This window comes from Eptesicus fuscus, chromosome 13 (assembly GCF_027574615.1).
Source record: "Eptesicus fuscus isolate TK198812 chromosome 13, DD_ASM_mEF_20220401, whole genome shotgun sequence".
NCBI lineage: Eukaryota > Metazoa > Chordata > Mammalia > Chiroptera > Vespertilionidae > Eptesicus > Eptesicus fuscus.
In genome coordinates, this window is record NC_072485.1 from 80859318 (window position 1) to 80887245 (window position 27928).

The window sequence follows — 27928 nt, forward strand, 5'->3', positions numbered from 1 at the left end:
TTGAATCCTGCTTCTGCCTCTTACTAACTGTGTGCTTGTGACAATGAACTCAGAAGAGGGCAAAGGGGATGGGTTAAAGTTCTGCCCTGATCTTATATAACATGTCCTTGAGCTCTCACATAGGCCACGGACCTGAGCATCTCTTGCCTGAGGGCTCTCTGGGGCCTCAGGACACCTGTCATGGTGCAGGGCTGGCCCAGACTTTCCCTGACAGCACACAGGGCATCAGGAGCTGCCTTTAGGGTGGGTCTTAGAGACAAAGGGTCCTAAAGGGATAGAGGTGGCCAGAGCCCCAGAGGTCTCCCAAACATCCCCTCCTTCTGCACATGGGGAAACTGAGGCCAGAGAGGAAGTGCCCTGTCCTAAGACCCTGAGTGGATTCAAAGCAGATGTGAGATTTATTCTCAAACCTCCTGACTCCCAGCCAACAAGACCCTCGGGATTCCCTTTAGATTTATTCAGGGTCATTCTCTTCACCCCCTCCCCAAGTAGACCATCAGAGGGAGAGGGAGTCCCTGAAGAGGGGCCTTACCTGCCGGCTGCGGGCCTTGCCGTATCTCAGATCGGTGACAAAGTGCTCACAGTTCCTGTTCAGAACACTGTACGCCAACTCCTTACCAACCATCTCCTCCGCAGAGCTGATAATCTTGTTCACGGGCAGTGGTGAGTGCTCGTGGTCCAAGTGGTTGTTGACCCGATAGCGGCAGCCCCCCACCACGTCCCTCAGGAGCTCCCTTTTCACCATCCCTCTGCTGCTCAGCACGGAGAAGATGCTGGAGGAGCCAGCCCCAGGGTACTCATCTGGAATCAGACACACGAGTATCAGCAACTGCAGGGAGGCCAGGGAGGGAGAGAGGAGACACAAGACAGGGAGGAAGGGCCAGGGATCACACTATTGGGCTCTGGTGTCTGTCCCTTCACCAATGTGTTTGGAGGATTCCATCATTTTGCTCTTTTCCTTAACGAGCTGTGAATACTTTTCATGTCAATCAATGTTGTGATGGTCAGTGGCTGCCACTGTGTTCCATTATATGAATGGACATCATCTAGTTGACCAAGTCCCTACTATTGGCTGGTCCATAGCTTATCCATTGTAAACAACAGTAGTAAATTGTATTTGATCATCTTTGCACTTGTGTGTTTCAGAGAGAGATCACAGTTGTTCTGGTCCCACTGGGTTTCAGACTCTGCTGTGCAAATTTCATACATTTCCTCATTATTATCCTTTTGAACTTCATGGTAAAACTCTCATCTCCGTTCAACAACCGATAGTTAACCCTGAGGCATCATCGGCCTTTTCTGGCCCAGCTCTGGCCACATGGAGAGGCCCCACAGTGCTTCCAGCTGGTGGCGTCCAGTCCATTGAGCCTAGAGCCGGGATTTGCTCTCTAAGAGGAGGGAGCTGAGGAGCACGCTAACCAGCAGGCTCCTTCATGTGTGAGTCTCGAGGCTGATGCTGCACTTAGCACCGCCCTTGAGGAAGCTCTACCTGCACACTCACACACAAGCAGGACCCGCTCGTCACACACACGCTCCCTGTTCCAAGCCTCCTAAGTGTCGTCTGGATTAGGGGGTTTCGCTTACTATTTGCCATCCATGCTGACAGTTTTCAACGCTGTCAGTGTAGGTGACAGCGCAGAGAACCCTGGTCAGTTACAAGGAGAGTCTTGTGATCATGAGACAGTGTCTGTCCAGCGAGAACGCACACGCTTGCTGTCCGAGGTGTGGGTGCCATTGCTCTGCAGGGCACCAGCCCCTGTGCCTCCCAGTCCGCGGTCTCATCCCAGCACCTTCCTTTCCTGGACGGGACACACGTGTGGGCCCTGCCTTCTCCTCTGACTGCCTGTCATCCTGCTTCTGCTCTCCCTGCGTTACATCAGGGCCCAGGTGCTCGTGTGCGTGTGTGTGAGACCCTCTGTGACATGTGACCTGGGAGAGCTGCTCCGTGGAGGGTGTTCAGGAAACCCTCTCAGGACGCCCTGTTCTGTGACGTCCTCTGAGCACAGGACACAGCCTGAGAGGCAGTTCCTCCATGAGACCGGGACACCCAGACACGCTGCTGGTTTAGAGAAATCTGTCTGCTCGCCCAGATAACGGGCCAGAGCTGGAGAGCAACCAATGAGGGCACAGCCCGGCTTCCCTGGGGCCCACGGACCTCTGTCCCTGCTGAGTCAGGACCCGAGGGACCACTGAGATGCCCCCAAGGGACACGATTGTACCATGTGCACAAGCACTGCTCAGGGAGAACCAACACGAGTTCCAGGGTGGCATTTGGCTGTAATTGGTTCTCATTATGTTAATCAATTTTAGAAAGTTATACTTTCAATAACCTTACCTGGGGGAGCCAGGTGGATCACATAACCATCGCCCACATAGAGGGCCCAGTGCGAGTAGCCGATGCAGAAAATCTCAATCAGGTCTCCACGCTTGGGCTCTTCAAGAATCTGCAAGCAAATAAGCCAGGAAGGTGAGACAGAGTTCAGGGAGCTGCAGAGGCCCTGCTGGGAGCTGTGTTCCACCTGGGGATTTGCTTACTGATGCTCACCCCATGGGAAGAATGCGTGTTTGTGTGTGTGTGTGTGTGGGAGGACAGGAGACAGGATGAACTCATGTCCCCTGTTTGGTCCTCAGCCTGCTGTAGCTTCAAGAGCAGTGGTTCGCAACCTTTCTAATGCCACGACCCTTTAATACAGTTCCCCATTTTTTGGTGACCCCCAACTATAAAATTATTTTCGTTGCTACTTCATAACTGTAATTTTGTTGCTGTTACGAATCCTAATGTAAATACCTGTGTTTCCCGATAGTTTCAGGGACTACATCAGTGGTTCTCAACCTGTGGGTCGTGACAGCAAAATTACAGTTATGAAGTAGCAGCAAAAATAATTTTATGGTTGGGGGTCACCACAACATGAGGAACTGCATTAAAGGGTCGCGGCATTAGGAAGGTTGAGAACCACTGCTCTAGAGGTTGCCCTGGGAGTAACTGGAAGCATGGAAAAATGACTTAGTGCACTGGGAGCGTGAAGATTTGTCCAGAATGTGTGTGTAAAGCATGTGTGTCTGTGTGTATTTTGCATGAATATATTGTATGTTGCATGTACATACAAACACAGTAGGATGGAGCCATGCATATGCAGGTGTATTGTGTACGTGTCTAGGGGTGGTAACACAACAGCCTGTATGTAAACCCTCTTCCCTGAGGCTGGGGCCCATGCCCATCACCCAAACATTGTCCAGGTGAGTCTGAGCTTCTCTGCTCTCACACACTGACCCTCATGTCTCCATCATGTGTTTGCCCTGGCTGTGCATGGCCCCAACACCCACCACCTCACACTCTGCCCTCCACAGCCCCGGCTCACGGGCCCTTGAAGATGCTGAACTGACAGACAGCCCGTGACAGCATCCTAAGGGCACCTGAGCACTGGAGAAGGCCCTACTGCTGTTGCCCAGCTTCCTGCCCTGGGGACAGTGCTCACAGTCACATGGCAGCCTCTGCCACCCTCCCAAGCCCATGGGAAGGAAGCAGCACCCACCTGTTCAGCTGGGGAGACTGAGGATCAGAGAGGCAGAGGGACTTGCCCAGGACAACTCAGCTGGCAGTGGCTGCACTGGGTCTTCTCTGCCCCATCCCTTCCTGGTCCCCTTTCCTCCCTCCCTGCCTTATGAACTTCTTCCTGCTCCTCAGTGTCCCTGCCCAGGGGAACCACAGCTTCTTGATTCGAGAATTTTTACCCTTTCTTACTGTTTGTATGTGACCTCAGCAAACCTCCTGCAGCGCTCACCCCAGGAGCCCAATCTGAGACCAGGGGCCAGCTTTCCTTTGCCCTCATTCCATGCCCATATCCTCCAATGGTCGCTTAGCCTGGAAGCTTCTCTGGAATCCACTTCTTTGTTCATCTTTCCCCCATGCCTTTATTCAGGGCGAACCTGTTCCTGATTATGTGACCCCACGTTTTCCTGACCAACCCCCAGACTTGTGTCCCACCCACTGCAGGGCCTGTGTGAGCCTCCATGGTGGGGCCACTTGGTCCTGACGGGGGTGGACAGGGGAGGGGCTTCCTGCCTGGGCTCTTGGGGCCAGAGCTCTGGGGGTGAAAGTGGGAATGGCTCTGTGGTCGGGGCTCTACCTGGGCTCCAGCTCTGCAGAGGGAGGTGGTGGCAGAGCTGAGAGGGACGATGGGAAACCATGGCCTCAGGGATCACTGTACTCTGTGTACTATTCCCAAGTGCAGCCTGGAAACTTCTATCTCCACCCCCCACCTCAGCTTGAAGTCCAGACTCACAGATCCGCATGGTACTCAACAGGTCCACGTGATGTCTAACTGGTCACCTCAACACCCCACATGAGCATCAATACCTTATTTTCCCTCCCAAAACTCCTCCTGCCCTCATTCTCCTCCATCCAGGCTGCCCATCACCCAATCACAGGGGCTGTGAGGCCTGGAGGTGCTGTGGTTCAGCAGAAAGAGCCGGGACCACTGGGGATTGAATCCTGCTTCTGCCTCTTAACACGCTGTGTGTTGGTAAGAGGGAAAGAGGAGAGGGGTAAGGCTGTGCCCAGACCTTACATAACATGTTCTTGAGCTCTCACATAGGCCACAGACCTTGAGCATCTCTTGCCTGAGGGCTCTCTGGGGCCTCAGGACACCTGTCATGGTGCAGGGCTGGCCCAGACTTTCCCTGACAGCACACAGGGCATCAGGAGCTACCTTTAGGGTGGGTCTTAGAGACAAAGGATCCTCAAGGGATAGAGGTTGCCAGAGCCCCAGAGGTCTCCCAATCATCCCCTCTTCTGCACATGGGGAAACTGAGGCCAGAGAGGAAGTGACCTGTTCAAAGACCCTGAGTGGATCAGGAACGGACTCGAGATTTGATTTCAGACATCGTAACTGCCAGCCAGCAGGAGGCATGGAGCATAATTTTACATCATTCCTGGTAAGGTTTTCTTCTGGCTGCACAGGCCTCTCACCAGGATGCACCCCCATCCCAAGCAGTCCTCCAGGAGCTAGAGGGACTCCCCTGAGAGGGCCTTACCTGCCGACTGCGGGCCTTGCCATATCTCAGATCGGTGACCAAGCGCTCACAGTTCCTGCTCAGATCATTGTACTCCATCTCCTTACCAACCACCTCCTCTGCAGACCTGAGCATCTCCTTTATGGGCCGAGGTTTGTACAGGTGGTCCAGGTGGTTGTTGACCTGATAGGAGCCATTTTCGACCACTTCCTCAAGGAGCTCCCTTTTCACCACCCCTAAGCCGGTGGGGGCGCCAGCCTCAGAGTTCTCCCCTGGAATCAGACACACTGGTATCAGCAACTGCAGGGAGGCCAGGGAGGGAGAGAGGAGACACAAGACAGGGAGGAAGGGCCAGGGATCACACTATTGAGCTCTGGTGTCTGTCCCGTCACCAATGTGATTGGAGGATTCACGGATCTTACTCTTTTACTTATGAGCTGTGACTACTGTGATGCTCAGTGGCTGCTTTGTGCTCCATGATGTGAATGGACATCATCCAGTTGACCAACCCACCATATTTGATCCTTGTCCTTTATGAGACCGGGACACCCAGACCCGGCTGGTTTAGAGAAATCTGTCTGCTCGCCCAGGTAACGGCCCGAGCTGGAGAGCATCCAATGCGGGCGCAGACCGGCTTCCCTGGGGCCCACGGACCTCGTTCCCTGCTGAGTCAGGACCCGAGGGACCACTGAGATGCCTCTATGGGACACGGATGTACCATGTGCATAAGCACTGCCCAGGGAGAAACCAACACGTGTTACCACGGTGGCATTTGGCTTTGAATTGTTCTCATCATGTTAACAAATCTCTGGAAAGTTACACTATCAACCCCCTTACCTGGGGGAGCCAGGTGGATCACATAACCATCGCCCACATAGAGGGCCCAGTGTGAGGAGCCAATGCGGGGAATCTCAATCAGGTCTCCAGGGTTGGTCTCTTTAAGAAACTGCAAGAAAACCCCCAGGAAGGTGAGACAGAGTCAGGGAGCTGCAGAGGCCCAACCGGGATCTGTGTTCCACCTGGGGACTGGCTTACTGATGCTCTCCCCATGGGAAGAATGTGTGTGTGTGTGTGTGTGTGTGGGTGGGGGGTGTGTGTGTGCGTCGCACGTCCCCTGTGAAGTCCTCAGCCTGCTGTAGATCCTAGAAGTTGCCCTGTGAGTAACTGGAAGCCTGAAAAAAAGACCTTGAGTATTGGGCGAGTGAAGACTTGTCTAGAATGTGTGTGTAACACCTGTGTGTCTGTGTGTTGTGCATGGATATGTTGTGTGTTTCGTGTACATGCGCACACTATAGGATGCACACACACATATGAAGCTGTACTGCGTAAGTGTCTGGAGGGTGGTAACACAACAGCCTGTATGTAAACCCCTTCCCTGAGTCTGGGGCCCAGGCCCATCCCCCAAACATTGTCCAGGTGAGTCTGAGCTTCTCTGCTCTCACACACTGACCCTCATGTCTCCATCATGTGTTTGCCCTGGCTGTGCATGGCCCCAACACCCACCACCTCACACTCTGCCCTCAACAGCCCCGGCTCATGGGCGCTTGAAGATGCTGAACTGACAGACAGCAGGTGACAGCATCCTAAGGGCACCTGAGCATTGGAGAAGGCCCTACTGCTGTTGCCCAGCTTCCTGCCCTGGGGACAGGGCTCACAGTCACACAGCAGGCTCTGCTGGCACATTTCCCCCATAACTGCCACCCTCCCAAGCCCATGGGAAGGAAGCAGCACCCACGTGCTCAGCTGGGGAGACTGAGGATCAGAGAGGCAGAGGGACTTGCCCAGGACAACTCAGCTGGTAGTGGCTGCACTGGGACGTCTCTGCCCCATCCCTTCCTGGTCCCCTTTCCTCCCTCCCTGTCTTATGAACTTCTCCCTGCTCCTCAGTGTCCCTGCCCAGGGGAACCACAGCTTCTTGATTGGAGAATTTTTACTCTTTCTTTCTATTTGTATGTGACCTCAGCAAACCTCCTGCAGCGCTCACCCCAGGAGCCCAATCTGAGACCAGGGGCCAGCTTTCCTTTGCCCTCATTCCATGCCCATATCCTACAATGGTCGCTTAGCCTGGAAGCTTCTAAAGAATCCACTTCTTTGTTCATCTTTCCCCAATGCCTTTATTCAGGGTCATCCTGTTCCTGATTATGTGACCCCACGTTTTCCTGACCAACTCCCAGACTTGTGTCCCACCCACTGCAGGGCCTGTGTGAGCCTCCATGGTGGGGCCACTTGGTCCTGACGGGGGTGGACAGGGGAGGGGCTTCCTGCCTGGGCTCCTGGGGCCAGAGCTCTGGGGGTGAAAGTGGGAATGGCTCTGTGGTCCAGGCTCTACCTGGGCTCCAGCTCTGCAGAGGGAGGTGGTGGCAGAGCTGAGGGGGATGATGGGAAACCATGGTCTCAGGGATCACTGTGCTCTGTGTACTGTTCCCAAGTGCAGCCTGGAAACTTCTATCTCCACCCCCACCTCAGCCTGAAGTCCAGACTCACAGATCCACATGGTACTCAACAGGTCCACGTGCTGTCTAACTGGTCACCTTAACACCCCACATGAGCATCAAATCCTTATTTTCTCTTCCAAACACCCTCCTGCCCTCATTCTCCTCCATCCAGGCTGCCCATCACCCAATCACAGGGGCTGTGAGCCCTGGAGGTGCTGTGGTTCAGCAGAAAGAGCAGGGACCACTGGGGATTGAATCTTGCTTCTGCCTCTTAACTCGTTGTGTGTTGGTAAGAGGGAAAGAGGAGAGGGGTAAGGCTGTGCCCAGACCTTACATAACATGTCCTTGAGCTCTCACATAGGCCACAGACCTGAGCATCTCTTGCCTGAGGGCTCTCTGGGGCCTCAGGACACCTGTCATGGTGCAGGGCTGGCCCAGACTTTCCCTGACAGCACACAGGGCATCAGGAGCTGCCTTTAGGGTGGGTCTTAGAGACAAAGGATCCTCAAGGGATAGAGGAGGCCAGAGCCCCACATGTCCTCCAAAATCCCCTCCTTCTGCACATGGGGAAACTGAGGCCAGAGAGGAAGTGACCTGTTCAAAGACCCTGAGTGGATCAGGAACGGACTCGAGATTTGATTTCAGACATCCTAACTGGCAGCCAGCAGGAGGCAGGGAGCACAATTTTGCATCATTCCTGGAAGGGTTTTCTTCTGGCTGCACAGGCCTCTCACCAGGATGCACCCCCATCCCAAGCAGTCCTCCAGGAGCTAGAGGGACCCCCCAGAGAGGGCCTTACCTGCCGGCTGTTGGCCTTGCCATATCTCAGATCGGTGACAAAGTGCTCACTGTTCCTGCTCAGATCATTGTACTCCATCTCCTTACCAACCACCTCCTCTGCAGACCTGAGCATCTCCTTTATGGGCCGAGGTTTGTACAGGTGGTCCAAGTGGTTGTTGACCTGATAGGAGCTGTTTTCCACCACTTCCTCAAGGAGCTGCCTTTTCACCACCCCTAAGCCGGTGGGGGCGCCAGCCTCAGAGTTCTCCCCTGGAATCAGACACACTGGTATCAGCAACTGCAGGGAGGCCAGGGAGGGAGAGAGGAGACACAAGACAGGGAGGAAGGGCCAGGGATCACACTATTGAGCTCTGGTGTCTGTCCCGTCACCAATGTGATTGGAGGATTCACGGATCTTACTCTTTTACTTAATGAGCTGTGACGACTTTCTCAAGCTCATGAACACTGTGATGCTCAGTGGCTGCTTTGTGCTCCATGATATCAATGGACATCATCTAGTTGACCAACCCACCATATTTGATCCTTGTCCTTTATGAGACCGGGACACCCAGACCCGGCTGGTTTAGAGAAATCTGTCTGCTCGCCCAGCTAACGGGCCAGAGCTGAAGAGCATCCAATGCGGGCACAGACCGGCTTCCCTGGGGCCCACGGACCTCGTTCCCTGCTGAGTCAGGACCCGAGGGACCACTGAGATGCCTCTATGGGACACGGATGTACCATGTGCATAAGCACTGCCCAGGGAGAAACCAACACGCATTCCCACGGTGGCATTTGGCTTTGAATTTTTCTCATTGTGTTAACTAATCTCTGGAAAGTTACACTATCAACCCCCTTACCTGGGGGAGCCAGGTGGATCACATAACCATCGCCCACATACAGGGCCCAGTGTGAGGAGCCAATGCGGGGAATCTCAATCAGGTCTCCAGGGTTGGTCTCTTTAAGAAACTGCAAGAAAACCCCCAGGAAGGTGAGACAGAGTCACGGAGCTGCAGAGGCCCACCTGGGAGCTGTGTTCCACCTGGGGATTGGCTTACGGATGCTCTCCCCATGGGAAGAATGTGTGTGTGTGTGTGTGTGTGTGTGTGTGTGTGTGTGTGTGGTGTCACACGTCCCTTGTGAAGTCCTCAGCCTGCTGTAGCTCCTAGAAGTTGCCCTGTGAGTAACTGGAAGCCTGAAAAAAAGACCTTGAGCATTGAGAGAGTGAAGATTTGTCCAGAATGTGAGTGTAACACCTGTGAGTCGGTGTGTTGTGCATGGATATGTTGTGTGTTTCGTGTACATGCACACACAATAGGATGCACACATGAATATGAAGCTGTACTGCGTAAGTGTCTGGAGGGTGGTAACACAACAGCCTGTATGTAAACCCCTTCCTTAAGTCTGGGGCCCAGGCCCATCCCCCAAACATTGTCCAGGTGAGTCTGAGCTTCTCTGCTCTCACACACTGACCCTCATGTCTCCATCATGTGTTTGCCCTGGCTGTGCATGGCCCCAACTTCACCACTTCACACACTGCCCTCCCCAGCCCCGGCTCACGGGCCCTTGAAGATGCTGAACTGACAGACAGCAGGTGACAGCATCCTAAGGGCACCTGAGCATTGGAGAAGGCCCTACTGCTGTTGCCCAGCTTCCTGCCCTGGGGACAGGGATCACAGTCACACGGCAGCCTCTGCCACCCTCCCAAGCCCATGGGAAGGAAGCAGCACCCACGTGCTCAGCTGGGGAGACTGAGGATCAGAGAGGCAGAGGGACTTGCCCAGGACAACTCAGCTGGTAGTGGCTGCACTGGGTCTTCTCTGCCCCATCCCTTCCTGGTACCCTTTCCTCCCTCCCTGTCTTATGAACTTCTCCCTGCTCCTCAGTGTCCCTGCCCAGGGGAACCACAGCTTCTTGATTCGAGAATTTTTACCCTTTCTTACTGTTTGTATGTGACCTCAGCAAACCTCCTGCAGCGCTCACCCCAGGAGCCCAATCTGAGACCAGGGGCCAGCTTTCTTTCCCTCATTCCATGCCCATATCCTCCAATGGTCACTTAGCCTGGAAGCTTCTCTGGAATCCACTTCTTTGTTCATCTTTCCCCCATGCCTTTATTTAGGGCCAATCTGTTCCTGATTATGTGACCCCACGTTTTCCTGACCAACCCCCAGACTTGTGTCCCACCCAAGGCAGGGCCTGTGTGAGCCTCCATGGTGGGGCCACTTGGTCCTGACAGGGGTGGACAGGGGAGGGGCTTCCTGCCTGGGCTCCTGGGGCCAGAGCTCTGGGGGTGAAAGTGGGAATGGCTCTGTGGTCGGGGCTCTACCTGGGCTCCAGCTCTGCAGAGGGAGGTGGTGGCAGAGCTGAGGGGGATGATGGGAAACCATGGTCTCAGGGATCATTGTGCTCTGTGTACTGTTCCCTTGTGCAGCCTGGAAACTTCTATCTCCACCCCCACCTCAGCCTGAAGTCCAGACTCACAGATCCACATGGTACTCAACAGGTCCACGTGATGTCTAACTGGTCACCTCAACACCCCACATGAGCATCAAATCCTTATTTTCTCTCCCAAACATCCTCCTGCCCTCATTCTCCTCCATCCAGGCTGCCCATCACCCAATCACAGGGGCTGTGAGCCCTGGAGGTGCTGTGGTTCAGCAGAAAGAGCAGGGACCACTGGGGATTGAATCCTCCTGTGCCTCTTAACTCACTGTGTGTTGGTAAGAGGGAAAGAGGAGAGGGGTAAGGATGTGCCCAGACCTTACATAACATGTTCTTGAGCTCTCACATAGGCCACAGACCTGAGCATCTCTTGCCCGAGGGCTCTCTGGGGCCTTAAGACACCTGTCATGGTGCAGGGCTGGCCCAGACTTTCCCTGACAGCACACAGGGCATCAGGAGCTACCTTTAGGGTGGGTCTTAGAGACAAAGGATCCTCAAGGGATAGAGGAGGCCAGAGCCCCACATGTCCTCCAAAATCCCCTCCTTCTGCACATGGGGAAACTGAGGCCAGAGAGGAAGTGACCTGTTCAAAGACCCTGAGTGGATCAGGAACGGACTCGAGATTTGATTTCAGACATCCTAACTGGCAGCCAGCAGGAGGCAGGGAGCACAATTTTGCATCATTCCTGGAAGGGTTTTCTTCTGGCTGCACAGGCCTCTCACCAGGATGCACCCCCATCCCAAGCAGTCCTCCAGGAGGTAGAGGGACCCCCCAGAGAGGGCCTTACCTGCCGGCTGCGGGCCTTGCCATATCTCAGATCGGTGACCAAGCGCTCACAGTTCCTGCTCAGATCACTGTCCTCCATCTCCTTACCAACCATCTCCTCCGCAGACCTGAGCATCTCCTTTATGGGCCGAGGTTTGTACAGGTGGTCCAAGTGGTTGTTGACCTGATAGGAGCCATTTTCCAACACTTCCTCAAGGAGCTCCCTTTTCACCACCCCTAAGCCGGTGGGGGCGCCAGCCTCACACTTCTCCCCTGGAATCAGACACACTGGTATCAGCAACTGCAGGGAGGCCAGGGAGGGAGAGAGGAGACACAAGACAGGGAGGAAGGGCCAGGGATCACACTATTGGGCTCTGGTGTCTGTCCCTTCACCAATGTGATTGGAGGATTCACGGATCTTACTCTTTTACTTAATGAGCTGTGACTACTTTCTCAAGCTCATGAACACTGTGATGCTCAGTGGCTGCTTTGTGCTCCATGATGTGAATGGACATCATCCAGTTGACCAACCCACCATATTTGATCCTTGTCCTTTATGAGACCGGGACACCCAGACCCGGCTGGTTTAGAGAAATCTGTCTGCTCGCCCAGGTAACAGCCCGAGCTGGAGAGCATCCAATGCGGGCGCAGACCGGCTTCCCTGGGGCCCACGGACTTCGTTCCCTGCTGAGTCAGGACCCGAGGGACCACTGAGATGCCTCTATGGGACACGGATGTACCATGTGCATAAGCACTGCCCAGGGAGAAACCAACACGCATTCCCACGGTGGCATTTGGCTTTGAATTTTTCTCATCATGTTAACAAATCTCTGGAAAGTTACACTATCAACCCCCTTACCTGGGGGAGCCAGGTGGATCACATAACCATCGCCCACATACAGGGCCCAGTGTGAGGAGCCAATGCGGGGAATCTCAATCAGGTCTCCAGGGTTGGTCTCTTTAAGAAACTGCAAGAAAACCCCCAGGAAGATGAGACAGAGTCACGGAGCTGCAGAGGCCCACCTGGGAGCTGTGTTCCACCTGGGGATTGGCTTACGGATGCTCTCCCCATGGGAAGAATGTGTGTGTGTGTGTGTGTGTGGGGGGGGGGGGTGTCACACGTCCCTTGTGAAGTCCTCAGCCTGCTGTAGCTCCTAGAAGTTGCCCTGTGAGTAACTGGAAGCCTGAAAAAAAGACCTTGAGCATTGGGAGAGTGAAGATTTGTCCAGAATGTGTGTGTAACACCTGTGTGTCGGTGTGTTGTGCATGGATATGTTGTGTGTTTCGTGTACATGCACACACAATAGGATGCACACATGAATATGAAGCTGTACTGCGTATGTGTCTGGAGGGTGGTAACACAACAGCCTGTATGTAAACCCCTTCCTTAAGTCTGGGGCCCAGGCCCATCCCCCAAACATTGTCCAGGTGAGTCTGAGCTTCTCTGCTCTCACACACTGACCCTCATGTCTCCATCATGTGTTTGCCCTGGCTGTGCATGGCCCCAACTTCACCACCTCACACTCTGCCCTCCCCAGCCCCGGCACACGGGCCCTTGAAGATGCTGAGCTGACAGACAGCAGGTGACAGCATCCTAAGGGCACCTGAGCATTGGAGAAGGCCCTACTGCTGTAGCCCAGCTTCCTGCCCTGGGGACAGTGCTCACAGTCACATGGCAGGCCTCTGCCACCCTCCCAAGCCCATGGGAAGGAAGCAGCACCCACGTGCTCAGCTGGGGAGACTGAGGATCAGAGAGGCAGAGGGACTTGCCCAGGACAACTCAGCTGGCAGTGGCTGCACTGGGTCTTCTCTGCCCCATCCCTTCCTGGTCCCCTTTCCTCCCTCCCTGCCTTATGAACTTCTCCCTGCTCCTCAGTGTCCCTGCCCAGGGGAACCACAGCTTCTTGATTCGAGAATTTTTACTCTTTCTTTCTATTTGTATGTGACCTCAGCAAACCTCCTGCAGCGCTCACCCCAGGAGCCCAATCTGAGACCAGGGGCCAGCTTTCCTTTGCCCTCATTCCATGCCCATATCCTACAATGGTCGCTTAGCCTGGAAGCTTCTCTGGAATCCACTTCTTTGTTCATCTTTCCCCAATGCCTTTATTCAGGGTCATCCTGTTCCTGATTATGTGACCCCATGTTTTCCTGACCAACCCCCAGACTTGTGTCCCACTCACTGCAGGGCCTGTGTGAGCCTCCATGGTGGGGCCACTTGGTCCTGACGGGGGTGGACAGGGGAGGGGCTTCCTGCCTGGGCTCCTGGGGTCAGAGCTCTGGGGGTGAAAGTGGGAATGGCTCTGTGGTCGGGGCTCTACCTGGGCTCCAGCTCTGCAGAGGGAGGTGGTGGCAGAGCTGAGGGGGATGATGGGAAACCATGGTCTCAGGGATCATTGTGCTCTGTGTACTGTTCCCTTGTGCAGCCTGGAAACTTCTATCTCCACCCCCACCTCAGCTTGAAGTCCAGACTCACAGATCCACATGGTACTCAACAGGTCCACGTGATGTCTAAGTGGTCACCTCAACACCCCACATGAGCATCAAATCCTTATTTTCCCTCCCAAACCTCCTCCTCCCCTCATTCTCCTCCATCCAGGCTGCCTATCACCCAATCACAGGGGCTGTGAGCCCTGGAGGTGCTGTGGTTCAGCAGAAAGAGCAGGGACCGCTGGGGATTGAATCCTGCTTCTGCCTCATAACTCGCTGTGTGTTGGTAAGAGGGAAAGAGGAGAGCGGTAAGGATGTGCCCAGACCTTACATAACATGTCCTTGAGCTCTCACATAGGCCACAGACCTGAGCATCTCTTGCCTGAGGGCTCTCTGGGGCCTTAAGACACCTGTCATGGTGCAGGGCTGGCCCAGACTTTCCCTGACAGCACACAGGGCATCAGGAGCTGTCTTTAGGGTGGGTCTTAGAGACAAAGGGTCCTAAAGGGATAGAGGTGGCCAGAGCCCCAGAGGTCTCCCAAACATCCCCTCCTTCTGCACATGGGGAAACTGAGGCCAGAGAGGAAGTGACCTGTTCAAAGACCCTGAGTGGATCAGGAACGGACTCGAGATTTGATTTCAGACATCGTAACTGCCAGCCAGCAGGTTGCCGGGAGCTTCATTTTGCATCATTCCTGGAAAGGTTTTCTTCTGGCTGCACAGGCCTCTCACCAGGATGCACCCCCATCCCAAGCAGTCCTCCAGGAGGTAGAGGGACCCCCCAGAGAGGGCCTTACCTGCCGGCTGCGGGCCTTGCCATATCTCAGATCGGTGACCAAGCGCTCACAGTTCCTGCTCAGATCACTGTCCTCCATCTCCTTACCAACCACCTCCTCTGCAGATCTGAGCATCTCCTTTATGGGCCGAGGTTTGTACAGGTGGTCCAAGTGGTTGTTCACCTGATAGGAGCAGTTTTCCACCACTTCCACGAGGAGCTCCCTTTTCACCACCCCTAAGCCGGTGGGGGCGCCAGCCTCAGAGTTCTCCCCTGGAATCAGACACACTGGTATCAGCAACTGCAGGGAGGCCAGGGAGGGAGAGAGGAGACACAAGACAGGGAGGAAGGGCCAGGGGATCACACTATTGGGCTCTGGTGTCTGTCCCGTCACCAATGTGATTGGAGGATTCATGGATCTTACTCTTTTACTTAATGAGCTGTGACTACTTTCTCAAGCTCATGAACACTGTGATACTAGTGGCTGCTTCGTGCTCCATTATATGAATGGACATCATCCAGTTGACCAACCCACCATATTTGATCCTTGTCCTTTATGAGTACGGGACACCCAGACACGCTGCTGGTTTAGAGAAATCTGTGTGCTCGCCCAGCTAACGGGCCGGAGCTGGAGAGCATCCAATGCGGGCGCAGGCCGGCTTCCCTGGGGCCCAAGGACATTGTTCCCTGCTGAGTCAGGACCCGAGGGACCACTGAGATGCCTCTAAGGGACATGGATGTACCATGTGCACAAGCACAGCTCAGGGAGAACCAACATGGGTTCCAGGGTGGCATTTGGCTTTGAATTGTTCTCGTCATGGTAACAAATCTCTGGAAAGTTACACTTTCAACCCCCTTACCTGGGGGAGCCAGGTGGATCACATAACCATCGCCCACATAGAGGGCCCAGTGCGAGGAGCCGATGCGGGAAATCTCAATCAGGTCCCCAGGCTTGGGCTCTTTAGACTGCAAGAGAAGAGCCAGGAAGGTGAGAGCTCTCAGGGAGCTGCAGAGGCCCAGCTGGGAGCTGCAGCTGGGCAGGGGAGTCCACGCGGATGCTCATCGCCTGGTCAGCGTGTGGAGGGGACTCTGGCCCCTGTGAGGCCCTCAGCCTCTGGCTCTTTCAGAGGGTGCCCTTGGGGAACTGGAAGCCTGGAATCTGGATGCCCCGAGGGAGGGAAGGCTGGAAACATGACCTTGTGCTTTGGGAGAGTGCAGAATTGTCCAAAGAGAGTGTGTAATGCTTGCATGTCTGTGTGTTTTGTACACCTGTATGTTGTATGTGGTGTGTATACACACATGAGGATGCCGATGAGCATATGTGGGTGTGTTGTGCCCGTGTCCGGAGGGCGATGACACGATTGCTTGTGTGCAAAGCCCCTTCCTGGAGGCTGGGACCCAGGCCCTTCCCAGCCACGTGGGCAGGTGAGTCTGAGCTTCTGCCTCACACACTGCCCGCAGGTGTTCACATGCCTCTGGCCCTGGCTGAGCATGGCCCCGACTGGCTCCTCCTCACACTCTGCCCTCCAGCCCCAGGCACCCGCCCTCGGAGATGCCGACCTGGGGGACAGGACTGACAGCCTAGTAAGGGGACTGAGCTCTGAGGAGGCCCTGGTGTGGCTGCCCAGCTTCCGGAGCTGGGTGGGGGAGGGGGCAGACGGGGCTCACACACTCAGGCAGCAGGCTCTGCGGGCACTTTCCCCCCATGACTGCCACCCTCCCACAGCCCAGGGGACGGTGCAGCACCCCTTGCTCAGCTGGGGAAACTGAGGATCAGAGAGGGAGAGGGACTTGCCGGGGACACTCAGCTGGCAGTGGCTGTGCTGGGTCTTCTCTGTCCTGTCTCTCCTGTCCCTTTCCTCCCTCCCTCTCTCCCTGCCGGCTCACCTCCTCCCTCTCCTCAGTGCCTGCCCAGGGCACCACATTTTCATGTGAGAGAATTTTTCAGCTTTTCTTTGTCTCTGTGTCTGACCTCAGCGAATGAGAAACCTCCTGCAGCCCTCACCCCAGGCGGCCCAACCTGAGGCCAGGGCTCAGCCTCCGTTTGCCCCATTGCATGCCGGTACCCAGCAGCCCACACATACCCCGGACACTTCTCCCGATTCCCCTCGTCGTCCATCTCCCACCATGACTTGGTTCAGGGCCCCAGGTCCCTATGTTGTGATCCCCCAGTTTCCTGACAAGGTTTCCTGCCTCCTGTCCCTTCACCTCCACAGCCGGTCCCCCAGGACGCCCGGTGTCCTTCCCAAATGTCCCATCTATCTGTGACCTTCTCTGGCCTCAGGGCACAGGCCTGCCCCTGGGCAGCCACAGCCCCTGCTGACCCTTCCCGCCCCCCTCCTCGCCCTCCCTGTCCTCGGCCCCCCGAGCTGGCTGAAGGCCTTGCCTTTCCCTCCCACAGTTCCCTTGGCCTCTGCTCCTCTGCACTCCACTTCTCTCTGCCCCCAGCCCCTGCCCCACGCCCACTCCTCCTCTCCTCCCCCCAGACAGACACCTCCTCTGAGGAGCTCCATGAAGGCTCAGCCTGGCTCAGCTGCCACGCTCAGGGTCCTCAGCCCCCGGGACGCCACCTCTCCCCACGTGATCCTGCTCTGCTGCGGTCCCTGTGCCTGTCTCACCCCCTCTGGGCTGTGAGCTCCATCAGGGAGTCCTGTGTGCTCCGCCCTCCCTCCCTGCATCTCCTGGGTCCTGAGAGGGGCCTGGTTTGGAACAGCAGGGAAGGACCTGTGGGAGCAGGAGGGCTGGAGGGCCAGGGGCCAGGGCTCAGGCCGGGCAGGCCCAGAGATGGTGTCCATCTGGGGGAGAACAGGGCATTTCTCACTCTGAAATGAAATGGTGATTTAAGGGGAGGCCTGGGCCCTGTTCCAGGAGCAGGGCAGTGAGCTGGGGCCTGGTGGGGAGGCAGCGGTTCCCAGAAGCAGTGATGCAGGTAGACTGAGCTCTGGAGTGTGCAGGCGCCTTCCCGGAATTGCCGTAATTCCCGTAAGAGCCCCGCCCAGCTGGCTGCCTTTCGGCTGCACATCACGTGCTGGGCCGGCCCCTCCGGATGACCTCCTGGTCCTGCAGCAAAAGAGACTTAAACAACATACAGGTCTCCATGGCGGCCTTAGAGACAGCGCTGGACTTACCAGCAGGTTCTGGTGTGAGTGTGAATTCCTGGGCTGTTGCGGCCAGCTGTCCTTGTTGGACGCTGAGAACCGAATGCACGGCATCAGGCAGCCACAGGCCTGGGAGGAAGGGGGGGGCGAGAACAGAGGGGCTGAGGAGGCACCGAACCCCAGCAGCAGCTGAGCCCCACAGCCCGGAATCCACTGCTCCCCAAGTCCCGGGTCCCCCATCAGCCCACACTCCAGCTCCTTCCCCTGCTCAGGCGGGCACAGACCAGACCCCACACATCCTCCCACATGACCCCCCAACTCCACACAGTGTCAGACCCAGAGCGGGGACTCCCTCTGCCCGATGGCCTCCCAGTCCTGCAGCAAAAGAGACTTAAACAACATTCAGGTCTCCATGGCAGCCTTAGAGACAGCGCTGGAGTGAGCAGCAGGAACACAGCCCCAGCCTTCATTTGTAACAGGGAGCTGCCCTCCCCTGTAGAGCTGGTTCTAGAAAGTTCTGAGGACTTACTGAACCCATTGTTAGCCAGAGTGAGTCTGGCTTTCTGCTCCCAGTGCAACTGGTTTTATACCCAGGTGGACACTTTCGCTTTCACTTTCCTTTCTTGTTCAGAGGACTGAACACTGAATGTCAGCATTTCTCTACGTGGACAGGCCATGATTTCTGACCTCAAGGCCTGGAATGGCCGGGCCTGGAAGCAGTCGGGAGTCGGAGGGAAGCCTTACACCTGCCCTGCCCTGGCCACGGGCTCCCGCTGCAAGACCGGGCATATGAGGCCCAGCTGTCAGCCCCAGGCCCACGTGGGCCCTTATCCTATACCCACCCCACGAAGGACAGGAGCCCCGGGCAGCCTTCGGGGCGGGACCCCACGGGAAGGCCTCAGCAGGCGGGTGCCTGGACCTCGGGGATCCCAGGGCTCATTGGCATGGGGTGCATGTGGGTGGGAGAAGCGGAACTCCCCTGAGAGCGGCTGCCCCAGCCTGGCCGTCCGCTGTCCCTGGAGCAGGAGGCGGAGGCAGGCGCAGGCTCAGTCCCGCAGCTCCCGGGGCACCAGGGCCCAGGCTTCTCCCGCCTGCTGGTCCACGTCCGCTGTGCTGGTCGCTGTGGTCACAGCCTCCAGGGCCCATCCTCAGCTGGCCCTGTCCCAGGGCAGTAAGAGGTGCTCTTCATCCCCTGGTCTCCTCTGTGCAGGGAAGCCTCTCCACAGCCGCCTGCGGCCTTTCCCGCCTTCCCGTCCCGTTTCCACGCAAACCCATGGTGGGCTGCGGGGCAGGGGCTCCTGGTGGGCTCAGCCCCTGGGGCCTCAGCCAGGTCTGGGAGGGGCCGGTGCTGCCCCATGAAGGGCAGGCTGTGCGCACCCCGGAGAGAGGGCAGCGGGCAGGGGAGGTGGCTATTGGCCAGGCAACCAGCACCTAAGCTGAGCTCACCCCTCCCTCCCGCTGTCAGGCACAGCTTTGCTGGAGGCCACAGGAGGCCCAGCTCTCAGCCATCAGGGGGGCGGAGGGGAGCCGCCCTGGCCCTGTAGACGGAGGGGAGCGCAGCCAGAGGACCTGGCAGAGCCCTCCCCCCATCAGGAAGCGCTGTGTGCAGGCGCCCCCTCTCCCAGCATGACCCCCGTGACCCCGGCTCCCGCTTCCCTGGGACACACAGGCTCCGGACTGGTGGGTCCAAAGGCCATGGCTCCTCTGGCCGGGAAGGAAGAATGGCCTCCGGGCAGCGTCCTCCCTGTTTCCAATGAGTCTCACTCAGAAAGGCGTCTGAGCGGCACAGAGCGCCCACTGCCCGCAAGTAGGCCATGCCCTTCACGGTGTGGCTCTGGGCCACTGCCTGCCCCCCCTCCTCTCACGCCCCCTGCTCAGGGTGAGGGCCTCACTGTGCCAGCCCAGAGCCCTGAGTGTGGCCTGAGCGCCCCACGGGGGTGCTGCCCCTCGCAGGCCCGGCTGCAGCTGCTGGGCCAGGGACTCCCTCTGAGGCCCGTGTCCAGGGTCCACGTGCTCAGGTGGTTCTGCAGCCGCGGTCTGGCCTCTCCCGCAGCTGCCCCCCTGGTGGCCCGGCCTGTGGCCTGGCGCTCGCCCCCCTCCTGCCTTGTCCCCCTCAAGGCCTCCATGGGGTTTGACCAGCACGTGAGCCCTTCTTTGCACTGAAACACCCTGAAGAGAGGTGAGGTTTCCGTTTCTTATGGAGGTGTGTACATTGAGCTTTTCTAAGAAATTGGTGCGTTTCCTCCAGAATGTCAGTGTGTGAGGCTCTGCCCAGGAGTCCCTGGGCGCCCTCGGGTGCCCGCAGGTTCTGCAGTAACAGCCGCGCTTCCGTTCCCAGCCTGGTCATCAGCATCTTCTCTCCTTTCCTTTGTAATCTGTCAAAGAGTGTGTGGACACAATGGATGTTTTCAAAGATCCAGCTTTTGTTTGTTTCATTTTCTCTCTTTCTGTGTTTTCAGTTTCGCTGGTGTCTGCGGCCTGTTGTTTCCTCCCTGCGCTGGCCATTGTTTCATCCTTCCCTTTCCTGTGTCTGGCGGTGGGAGCTGGAATAGTAATTAGAGACTTCCTCTTCTCCAACCGAGCACTCGCATTTCAATTTCACTGCTGATGTCCCTGCATCGCATAAATTTTATCTAGTGTATATTTATTTGTGTATATTCACTTACTCACCTCAACCGAACACTTTTTTTTTTAGGGCTTCAGGACTGGTTCTCACAGGGGTTATTTAGAAATATGTTGTTTTCTACTTGATCCATGATTTCTCAATTCCAGCGGTTGTCAACCTGTGGGTCTCGACCCCTTTGGGGGTCGAACAACGCTTTCACAGGGGTCGCTAAGACATCCTGCATATCAGATATTTACATTGCGATTCATAACAGTAGCAAAATTGCAGTTATGAAGTAGCAACGAAAATAATTTTATGGTTGGGGGTCACCACAACATGAGGAATGGTATTAAAGGGTCGCGGCATTAGGAAGGTTGAGACCCACTGCTCTTTTCCCTTCTTTTTCTACTTCTGCTTTTTATCTGGAGTGTTTTTTGTTTTACTCCAGTTATGGACTCATTAGCTTTTCCTTCTCTTCTGTGTTTTTAATGATGACTTAGAACAGAGAATCTCCACCTCAGCACCAATGACGTCTTGATCCAGATAAATCTTAGCTGTGGGGGCCCGTGCCTTGTGGGACATTTAGCCGTGGGCCTCAGCTGCTGCTGGGGTTCATGCCTCCCCAGCCCCTCTGTTCTCGCTCCTCCTTCCTCCCAGGCATGTGTCTGCCGGATGCTACGCATTCGATTCTTAGTGTCAGATGAGGACAGCTCCCCCGCCCCCAATAGCCCTGGAGTCCAGACTGACACAGGATCCTGGAGGGGCCGGCCCAGCACCTGGTGTGCAGCAGAAAAGCAGCCAGCTGGGCGGGCTCTTACAGGAAGTGGGGCGATTCCGGGAAGGCGCCTGCACACTCCAGAGCTCAGTCCCCCTCCATCACTGCTCCTGGCAACCGCTGCCTCCCCAGACCAGGCCCCAGCTCACTGCCCTGCTCCTGGGACAGGGCCCAGGCCTCCCCTTAAGTCCTCATTTCATTTCAGAGTGAGAAATGCCCTTGTTCTCTCCCAGGTGGACACCAACTCTGGGCCTGCCTGGCCTGAGCCCTGGCCCCTGGCCCTCCAGCCCTCCTGCTCCCACAGGTCCTTCCCTCCTGCTCCAAAGCAGGCCCCTCTCAGGACCCAGGGGATGCAGGGAGGGAGGGCCGAGCACACAGGACCCCCTGATGGAGCTCAAAGCCCAGAGGGGGGAGACAGGCACAGGGACCACAGGAGAGCAGGATCACGTGGGGAGAGGTGGCGTCCCGGGGGCTGGGGACCCTGAGCGTGGCAGCTGAGCCAGGCTGGGCCTTCAGGGAGCTCCTCAGAGGAGGTGTCTGTCTGGGGGAGGAAAGGGGGAGGAGTGGGCGTGGGGCAGGGGCTGGGGCAGAGAGAAGGGGGGTGCAGAGGAGCAGAGGCCAGAGGGAGCTGTGGGAGGGAAAGGCAAGGCCTTCAGCTAGCCTGGGGGGCCGAGGACAGGGGGGGCCAGGAGGGTGGGGGAAGGGTCAGGAGGGGCTGTGGCTGCCCAGGGGCAGGCCTGTGCCCTGAGACCAGAGAAGGGTCACGGACAGATGGGACATTTGGGAAGGACATTGGGGGTTCTGGGGGACCGGCTGTGGAGGTGAAGGGACAGGAGGCAGGGAACCTTGTCAGGAAACTGTGCGGTCACAAAATAGGGCCCTGGGGCCCTGAACGGAGTCATGGGCAGGAGATGGAAGAGGAAGGGAATCAGGAGAAGTGTCCGGGGTATGTGTGGGCTGCTGGGTACTGGCATGCAATGGGGCAAAGGAAGGCTGAGCCCTGGCCTCAGGGTGGGCCACCTGGGGTGAGGGCTGCAGGAGGTTTCTCATTCGCTGAGGTCAGACACAGAGACAAAGAAAAGCTGAAAAATTATCTAATCATGAAGCTGCGGTGCCCTGGGCAGGCACTGAGGAGAGGGAGGAGGTGATTGTGCCGTGCCAGCATGGCCAAGTGTGAACCTGAGTGGGGGCGGTGAAGGATTTAGAAAAGACAGACAAGGGAAGAAAGCTGGGGCTGGGTGGGACACTGCCCCCTCTGATGAAGAGCCAGCACCACTGTCTGTAAGCCCTCTCCTTATTTTATAGCCAGATTCCATGAGGCTAAGTGAGGGCGTGGTTACAATGCTGAGTTTCAAATCTACTCAATTACATGCACCTGAACTTTATCAAGCCCACATCACTCAGGCACATGGGGCCACGTGTTTAGACCATAGGCTCAAGCTTACAACTATAGCTGCTCTGCCCTCTCATTAGTCCGAGACTTGAACCTGTCCAAACACTGTAGCCGCTCTCCACAGGTGGTAACGCAGGGAGGGAGGTAACAGGACCTGGAAGAGATGGCACAGAGAAGACCCAGCGTGGCCACTGCCAGTTGAGTGCCCCTCGTGGGGTGACCCTTTACTCTCTGCAGTTCTTCCTAGATAATGGGTAGATTGGGGAAACCCGCAGTGAAGCCTGCATGGTATTTATTATACTAACACTACAGCATTAATTGTTAGTGTCCCTCGTTAGGGCCTCATAATGCCGGGGTTCTTTTCCCAGCCTTACAAAGGGTTCAGCATTCTGGAGAAGGGGGCTGCGCGTAGATGATTAAAGAGTCCAAGGACGAAATATATTTTTGAGAGGCATTGGTGGTCAGAGGAACTTCAGCCAAAGGGAACTGAAGATTCCTACCTTGACCAAGGACCCGTGCTTTTATTCACATGATTTATCCTAAGGCAAGGTGGAAATATACACTTCAAAGGTTAAGGTATCAAAGGGTACAGAAGCATTATCAGTTTGGGGAATAGCCTACAGCTGTTCAGGTGTTTGGCCAACAGGAGGCAATAAAATGCCCTGAGCTGTCTGGCAGCAGACAATCCTATTCAGGTTTGGGGGAAGTGCCATTTAGCCATTTCCAACAGGTAAACTACATACGTGGCTCACCCTTGTTGAGCCGCCCAAGTCCCACCAACCTTTTGATGGAACTCTTGTAATTATTACATGCTGGAATTGGTTCGCGACAATTAATTCTCACAATAATGCTGCAGCATCAATTCTCATTTTGATGCTACAGCATTAATTCTCACAGTAACCCTAGGGCAGTGGTCGGCAAATTCATTAGTCAACAGAGCCAAATATCAACAGTACAACGATTGAAACTTCTTTTGAGAGCCAAATTTTTTAAACTTAAACTTCTTCTAACGCCACTTCTTCAAAATAGACTCACCCAGGCCAGTTGGTATTTTGTGGAAGAGCCACACTCAAGGGGCTAAAGAGCCGTATGTGGCTCACGAGCCACAGTTTGCTGACCACGGCCCTAGGGTATTCTCACAGTAATACTACAGTATTGCTTCTCACAGTAATGCTACAGTATTAATTCTCACAGTAATGCTGCAGTATTGGCTCTTACAGTAATGCTAGAGTATTGGTTCTCACAGTAATTCTAGAGTATTGTTTCCCACAGTAATGCTACAGTATTAATTCTCACAGTAATGCTGCAGTACTGGTTCTCACAGCAATGCTGCACATTGGTTATCAAAATAATGCTAGAGTGCCCAGCATGTGAGAGCTCTTAGCTCACTAAGTCCTGAGAACAAGCTCTGGGGCACACAGAGTTCAGGAAACTTCTCCAACGTGTCCGACATGAGATGAGGAGTGAACCCGGGTGTATCATGTCCTTAAAGTGCCGCAACCTTTCATGGCTAGGGTTCAGGATCTGAAGAAGGGACCATGCACAAATGAAAACACTAGAGAAGAAATGTGAATTTGGAAGGCATAGGAGGCAAGGTGGAAACCTCTCTCTAGAGGAGAAGCTCACTGAAACCCTGGCTTTGTCAGCTTTTATTCACTTAAATACACATTTGCCCTTTTGGAATGCATACAGGAATATCAAAGGTAAAGTTTGGTAAACAGTAAAAGGATTGTCAGGTTAGGGAATTGCCTTCAGCCATTGAGCCCACAGCAGGGCAATATCATGTGGATTTTCAGCCCTGCTGAATATCCAAGTCCATTGGCCTTCCAATGGGTCTTTTTGCATTAATGCTAACTACTGTTGGTTTTAGCCTCTGGCATTGAAGTGCATCTTTCAGTCCGGAAGCACATTCCAAGGGATCCTCATCCTAGGACAGTGCCTGTGGGCACCCAGTGCTCTGAAGGTCACTGACAGCCAGTCCGGTCTCAACGGCGGCTGCCCAGCTGGGAGACCTTCGTCAAGGCCCTTCACCCAAATGTGTCCGCCCAGACATCTGGCCTCGTCCTAAAGGAAGAGGTGCTGGGCAGGCTGGTCCTCATGTCCTGTTCTTACCATCCCCCAGGAGATCCCAAACCAGAGGCGCTGGCAGAGAGGCACGGGAAGTTGTATCAAAAGCCATCTGGGCACAGAGAGGAGGGCAGCTGGTCCAGCCTGAGGCAGGGAGGTGCCAGAGGAGAGACTGTCTGCTGGGAGGAGAGCGTGTTCACACGGGGAGGGCACGGAGGGTGTAGGAGGTAGAGAGAACATGGCATCAAAGCAGCAGGAGAGAGAGCATGAGGTGGGGAAACACAAAAGAGCAGAACAGAGGGAGGAGAAGAGGGATGAGTATGACAGGGATGAGTGTGAGAGGAATGAGGGTGAGAGGGCTGAGCGTGAGAGGAATGAGGGTGAGAGGGCTGAGCGTGAGAGGAATGAGGGTGAGAGGGACGTGGATGAGAGGGACGAGGGTGAGAGGGACGAGGGTGAAGAGGGATGAGGGTGAGAAGGATGAGGGTGAAGAGGGATGAGGGTGAGAGGGACAAGGGTGAGAGGGATGAGGGTGAGAGGGACGAGGGTGAGGGATGAGTGTGAGAGGAATGAGGGTGAGAGGGCTGAGCATGAGAGGAATGAGGGTGAAGAGGGACATGGATGAGAGGGACGAGGGTGAGGGATGAGTGTGAGAGGAATGAGGGTGAGAGGGCTGAGCGTGAGAGGAATGAGGGTGAGGGATGAGTGTGAGAGGAATGAGGGTGAAGAGGGACGAGGGTGAGAGGGACGAGGGTGAAGAGGGATGAGGGTGAGAAGGATGAGGGTGAAGAGGGATAAGGGTGAAGAAGGATGAGGGTGAAGAGCTGGACCATGAGCTGCCTAAAGGGTGCGGACAGCATTCTGAGGGTCTAGATAGGTCTTTGCCAGATGTTCCCCTTGAAGGTCCCACTGGACAACACCGGTGGGAAAGGAGTGGGTGGAATGGGACCTGTATTAGAGGGAGGGGATGGAGGAAGATGGCATTGAAGGCACTTGGTACTTGTTCATGAGGCTGAGGGAGAAGGAGAGTGAAGGAAGACTAGGCCTCTGATTTGGCAAGCTGGGCTGAATGACGCCAGAAGGAAGGGGACAGGAAGAGCAGAGGGACAGAGAGCAGGCTTCATTGCATGGGGATCGGATGCCCTGTGGGGGGGGGGGTCACTCGTTCCCTGGGAAGGGCGTGTGAACGTGGAGAACAGCAGCCTCCATTGGGGGACGGGCGTGGGAGTGGGAAGCGCAAACTGCTGTCTGGCTGAGCGATCTTGGGTAAGTCCCTCAACCTCACCAGTTTCCATGCCCACACCCGGGAGTGGGGACACGCTGCGTCCCTTAGACTGAGGTGCTGTTGGCTGAGTGGGTGCGTGTGATGGAAATGTCCCACTGGCAGCTGCGTGGCTGCCACCTGGGCGGATGCCTGGCCCAGGTGCCCACTGTATGGCCCAGAGGAGCCTTCATTTGTGTCTCACATGAGTGAGTGCCCAGAGGTTGGGACAGAATCTGAGGAGGAGGCTACTCAGCACCTCTGTGGACACCCTGCTTTTGCACCTCCGTCTTTACAGACTCGTTGAGGTTCAGTAAAGACAACAGGTCAGGAGGCGATTGCAGAGAAGACGGCTTGTGACGCCCAGTTCCCAAGAGGAGGGGCATGGCCCGCCACTCAGGGCCACACGAGGGAGCACTGGGTTGGGGAGGAGGCCGAGAAAGTGGGGAGAAGCATGGGCAAGAGCCTTGCCTGTGGATTCTGTGGGAGGAGTGACTGAGGCGGGCGAGCAGGCTGAGGACTGGCTGGGAGAACAATTTCTGCAGGCTCTGGGGGAGGCGCTGTCTCTAGTTGGCTTGGACCTGGACCTGGGCCATTGGGGGAGGTGGACAGTGGCCGCAGTGAGCTCGGGTTGGGTCCTTTGCAGGGAAAGCCCGGTGAGGGGCTGGGGTGAGCTGTCTGCAGGAACTGGCGGCCTGGGAGGGCAGTCTCTCAGCTGCAGTCAGGCTCCGGAGGGGGAAGTGTCAGCAGAAGAGGAAAGCCAGGCTAATGCCCAGCAAAGGGGCAGGAGCAATGGGGCGGGACAGCTGTGCTAGGGCCCTGAGAGGAGAGGCTTCAGCCTGACCTTGTCCAGGCTTCCTGTCCCTCCTGACCTCAACGGGGCTTCTCTGAGTGACAGCAAAGCTGGTGACCCCAGCAGTCCCGGAGGCTCCTCTCCCGGGGTTACCAGTAGGTGTGTGGCAGGGAGCAGCCTCTGCTGCTGCCTACCGTCTGTCTACACTGAGCATGTCAAACTCAGGGCTAACACGGGGCAAATAAATAATGTTTAAGTGTATGTGGACCGAAAAAACCCCAAAAGCTTCAATTTTCATAGAAACGTAGGTTAATTTCGATAGAGACGTGCTGAATGCAAAGGGTTGAAATAAATGAGTCATCGTTAACATAAATAGAACGTTTTAATAAACATTAATATTTTTCTTGAACATTCAAGACACTGAAGAACTGCACAAATTAATGTGTCACACAAATAAACCTATTTTTCTTGTTCTCTGAAGGCACATTACTTCCTGTTGTGCACACCACACAAGTCAGTATAAGACTAATGATGTGGCCATCAGCTGCTAAAATATTCGCGGCTGGTATTAGTGGAGAGAAATGGTGCGCCTGCATGTAAGGCGCATAAGGGAAATGAATGCAACAGGATTATAGTCATCAGTCATTAGCAAACATTGTAATTCCTTATTAATAATCACGTATAACAGGATATTGTCAAAATGAAGTTATGAAATTTTTATTAAAATGTTTCTTACATACCGTTATATTGGCTAGGCCACAAAAATATTCCTTGTGGCTGCAGGCAGCGTGCCGGCCACGAGTCTGACATGCTTAGCACTCTGCCTTTTCTGTTGTAGTCAATGAGGCCCCACTATCCGAAGGCCTGATCGAAATCTCTCGAGGTGTTTATAAGCACTAGGCAACTGATGTGGGAGATGGTTTTGTGCTTCCTGCGACAACTTCAGGTAAAGAGTAATTATTTGTTTAAACATCAGCTTTATGTTGAGAAGAGGGAATAAAAGATACCTCATTGCTGTGGTATTAGCATGTTTCCCTTTTAATAACAACATGTCAGATCTTTCTCACCAAGGAATGCACTGTGGACTCCATCAGTTGGCAATTCTGCTGTGACTCTCTCTTGAGTGATAGGACATAAGGAAATGAGGAGTTCCCTCTGGCCATGGAGCCACACAGCTTCTACACAACAGTAGAAATTGCTAGGCCTTGAGTTCTTTCGAATCCTTGCTCCCCAACTTTGGTCGCTTAAGTTCTCTGGCTCAAAATGTGTTCTGTGAAATGGAGACAAGTTACCACCTGGGA